Source organism: Alligator sinensis, unplaced genomic scaffold (genome assembly GCF_000455745.1).
Source record: "Alligator sinensis unplaced genomic scaffold, ASM45574v1 scaffold974_2, whole genome shotgun sequence".
In the NCBI taxonomy this organism is placed as follows: Eukaryota; Metazoa; Chordata; order Crocodylia; family Alligatoridae; genus Alligator; species Alligator sinensis.
In genome coordinates this window covers 1,458,800-1,463,502 of record NW_005842369.1, presented here as the reverse complement: position 1 = coordinate 1,463,502, position 4,703 = coordinate 1,458,800, and the positions used below count along the sequence as shown (strand labels likewise).

The window sequence follows — 4,703 nt, the reverse complement described above, 5'->3', positions numbered from 1 at the left end:
TAGCATTTATTGACGGGAGCACTGCCTCTCCGCTCCCTCCCCCCCTCCCTTCCTCCTCTTTGAGACTATACAAAGGAATTATGACAAAGAGAAACAGGAGACAACATGGAGCAGCTGTAACCTTTCTATGCCAGGGTAAATCTAACGGGATGAAGGCCTGCCCTTTTGATGTTTGATATCTATAAGTCTCTGTTTGTAACATTTTAGCTTTGTGCAGCTGCTCCTGCTTTGACTGTCCACCTCTCTTAAAGGACATTGTTACAAGGTTTGGATTTTTGTCTTTAGCTTTTGGGGCCTTTTCTGATATAAAGGAAGAGCACAGAACATAAGGTTATCAAAGCGGTGACTGAGAGCATGCTGTAGTAGGGAAGAATTCTCCTGGTGAACATATGACTAAAAAAAAAGATAAACTGTCAAAACAGAAATTTTAGGACATTGGAATTGGACTAACAGCCTAGCATGAAAGAGTGGGTTTATCACTAAAGAAACCAGCTTTGTAAGAAGGAATTACACATGGGTTATGGACTACCAAATACTGCTTTGATGTAGTATATGAACACTATATCTTGTGTTAATAAATAAAACATAAATGTGGACCCTGCTCTTCTCTTTTCATCTGTTTTTTGCTCTTCCTTCTTGTACTTCTTACTTCATATTCATTGAAAATTTTTACTGAATATTATGACTTGTTTGTATTGCATATTTCTTTTATTACGTTGCAGTACTGTTAACTGAAGTGACTTTTGCATATACATAAAAATAGAATTTCAATTTTACTAATGAACTGTGTACATTAATTTTATAAATGTTGCAATTTAAAGTGATATAGTCAGGGTGGGTAAGTCCAATTTTTATTTCCGTATCTTCTTTTCTTCCGTTTGCAGAGATCATATTTGGTTTTTAACACATTTCTTTTCCCTTCAAAGTGGGTGCATTTACACATTCAAATAATGTGTCATGATAAACTCCAGGGCAGTTTGCACTGGATTCAACTGCTCCCAGCCACAGCATTTACACATGCGCCCAGGACAGCAGCAGTATGAGCCAGGATGGAGCAGCCCTGAACTGGCAGCAGGCTCAGAGGGTCAGCCCTGGGCTCTGGGTGGCAGCGTTGGATGGCAGAGGGGCTGGCTGCCGAAGTGCAGAGCCTTTTGGCTAGGCAGGAGGCAACGCCTGCACTTTAGCACCCGCATGCCCCAGTTAGCCCCTGACATATCTACAAGTGCGTTTCATCACACTTAATTACTCTGCTGTCTCCGACAGTACTATCTTATGGCAGTGTTAATTAATTTACTGCACCTTATACCAGTGCACATGTAGACTGTGACGCTGCACTGCTAATTAGTCAACTCCACAGTAAAACACACATGCAGGTGCACCCAGTGAATACTTGTTAGGTACTGTTTAATAAAAAGCTTACCTTTTACCCAGAATTTACAAGTATTTATTTTGTAAACAAATACAAATATGAATGCGAAATAGAAGTGATAATGAAATAAATTGCAAACTTCCAAGAAGTTAAGGCATATAGTCCCCTAAAATTATTTTAAAAAAGACTACAACCAGACCAGATTCTGCAGAGCAATACAATCTGAATACCTTAATAGATTCCACTGGAATTAATTGAAAATCCCTCAAGGAACATAACTTGGCCCTGTATTGGTTAGTCTGAATAGTTTTCACTTGCAATTTGTTCTTGAGACTTAGTTTCGGTTACACTTAAAAAAGAGAAAGCAGAAATAGGCCATGAAGTTGTGAGCTTCAGGAAGGAAAAAATTAAGAGAAATTTTAGAATGAGGAAATAAAATGCAGTAACCTGTTGATGATATTCCTGAGAATATTTGCACAGCTCTCTGTGACTGCACGCTGCAGTAATCATTGAACATAGGTGCTTACCTTGGCAACCAGTACCTTGCGTGATACAGTTGTGTGATTTACAAGAGGACACAAAGTGCATTGCCCACATACTGTCTTATTTACTGTTGGATTTGCATTCATTATCAGGCCATGGCAACACCAACATTCCCGCCATCAGTGTTGGGAGCACAGAGAAACAAAACACGCAGAAGAAAACGTGTCATTTTAACTAGCTGCTTCTTGGAACAAAGCAGCCTCATCATTCATTAGCATGCCTGACAGCTGTAAGTGTTGAAGTCTAAAGCCACAACTACACAGAAGACATACCTTATATATAGGAGTGTTGTCATTATTAAGTTTCTTCACGTAAGTGGCCCTGTGTCCTACAAGGGTTCTTAAAAAGAGAAACTGGAGAAAGTAAGGCACGCGTGCACACGGATACATACACACACAATTCAGTATCACATTTAGGATAAAGGGACTGTATGAAGAAAAAGTAAAATAATTAGATATGGAGGGTTTTGCTAGGTGATGTCAGTGGTTAAGAAAGGAGAACAAGGGGCGCAATACTGTTCCAGATATTTGAAGGGTGTTAACAGTGAGACAGATTCTGACCCTGTGCTCTCATGGATACAGAGCCAGATGGCCAAACTGGCTGGACCGTGTGCTCCCAGAACTTATTGATCAATGCTCAGTTCCAAACCTTACCCTGAAATAGGGATCTACTCGCACTTACTCTCTGCATCTGCAAATGCTTGTGGACAGTTATCTGTCTCGTCAGGTACAAAGTGTCCAGTGATTCTGTCCCTGCATTCTTCCTTCACCCCTTTCCTTCAGGCTAGTGATACTCCAGGCCACAACTTCTGAGCCACAAGTGAGGCTTCAATTCACTGGCTATGGCTTTTTTCAGAAAATTTTATTAAAATGTCATTTTCCATGCATTGGGTATGATTTTTTCCTGCAGCCATGAAGGCTAGGGACAGAAGTTACACATAAATTGGTTTAAGTGATCAGAAACTGGTTTAAACCTGTAACAGAGCAGAAGTTCAGTGCACATAAACCATTTTCAAAATGGGTGAAACTGGTTTAAGATAAACCTGGTTGAATGTAGTATATCAGACCTAACTGGTTTAGCTCAAACCAGTTTATGAAACTTCTGTCCCAGACCCTTTCCTGGTTCAAGTTAAATCAGAGTTCCCCAGCATCTTGCAGACCTGGGCTGGGCTATGTTGTCTGCTCCAGAGAGCAGGGCTGCCCCGCTCCTCTGGTCCCTAGCTGGAGCAGTGAGGGCTGGCTCACAGGCCAGCTCACTGCCCACCCCCTCCACCACCCAGGCAAACCCCTGCTGGGGTCTGGGGCCAGGGAGTGGGGTTAGACTTTCCTTTCCCCAAGTGTGGAGCTGCCCTGTCCTGCTTACTTAGTGCTGGCTGTGACTGTGGACTACAAATCCCAGAGGTACCTGGAAGCAGGAAGAAGAAGGGATGAGCAAGTCTGTAGAGTCCTGCTTCTGTAAGCCTGGACTGCAAATCTCAAAGAACTTGGGGGCAGCAGGAAGAGGAAACAAACACACAGCCCATCCTGGTTACATGCCAGAGAGCTGTGCTCCAGTGCCCCGTGCCTTCTGGCCTGAGCTGCTGTTGGCATATGGCTGCATTTCCTGAATCAAAAGTGTATGTCTGTTCATTTGCTTATTGGTTCAATCTTTGTAGCTTAGACTAACCTGCAAAAACTGAATCAATTCAGCCTCAGGCTTTTTGACTGTCTGTACCTAGCCAAAGAGTGCAGCACATGCACTCTCTCTTTCTCTACCAATCATGGCTAAAACTAAAGAGGTTTATAACGTTTAAGCATTTTCTGGGATGTGCTGGATATGGAAAGGCTAAGTCATGTGCTCTCACTTTTTCTTCTGAATCTGAGTGTTTTTGCACTGTTTTATCTAGGGTTATATCAACATGACCTACTCATGTTGGGTCTGAGCCAGTCAGCACTGAGGGTTGCTTCTTTTGAATGTTAATCAATTCCTCACTTTATTCTGCCTTCTCTTTTTTGGTCAGCTGCCTCCTTCCGTCATGGTCAAGCTACCTTCCTCCAAATTCAAGATAATTTGCCTGGTCTTCTCTATTTATTAAACTGATCTCAGGAAAACAGGAAGGAATATCCTAATGGGCATGAAGGTATAGAGCCATGAGCATGCACAGGAAGTCAAACATGAGCTGGCCGTAGCAGCTCAGATGTCAGAGACCTTATTGGAGCCATGCCATTGGTGCTTGCTCATTGGCCCTCATGAAATCTGGAATTCTGTTGAGGAACTGTGTTCAATGGCATTCTTTGGATGAATATGTTCAAAGCAATGGATTGGCTTCAGTTCAAGTGCAGATCCTTGGCTGCTTCAGGTGTCAGGAAGCTAATCTGAGTCATTGAGGTCTGGAAAGTATGTGGTCTATACATTTGCAAACAGTATTTTACCTAGATATTTCAAATCTTGGCAACAATTGTCAACTAACAGCAACAGACTCTTGATGAGAAGGCAGTGATAAAATAAGAAGGGTTCCATGTCATTGTTTCCAGCCTTTTTCACCTTTGGATGTAATGCTGACATGTAACAGCAGGTGCTACTGTTGTGAGTGTTACTTTTCTTTCCTCAAACAATTTGTGGCATAGAAGGAAATTCAATAAGCCTGGTGTCAGGGTTGCTATTGTTTTCTGTACTGAATTGTGCTGGCCTATTGTTAATCATAAAGTGGTCTCTTTGATCCTAACCTAAAAATTCAACACAGAGCTACCTCTAAACACTTACTTTATATAGTACTTCCTGTAACTGTGTGCTATAAAAATGACCAACTGTG

At 41.9% G+C, this 4,703-nt stretch overlaps 1 protein-coding gene across 1 annotated transcript in view; it reads left to right on the top strand.

The window, feature by feature from the left end:
• The first annotated feature begins 256 nt into the window (after positions 1-256).
• NCALD (neurocalcin delta) overlaps positions 257-4,703 on the top strand; it is a 48,805-nt gene continuing 44,358 nt past the window's right edge. The window contains exon 1 of the mRNA XM_006029284.3: positions 257-265. The gene's annotated coding sequence lies outside the window, so the exon portion shown is untranslated. The remainder of the gene's footprint in view (positions 266-4,703) is intronic.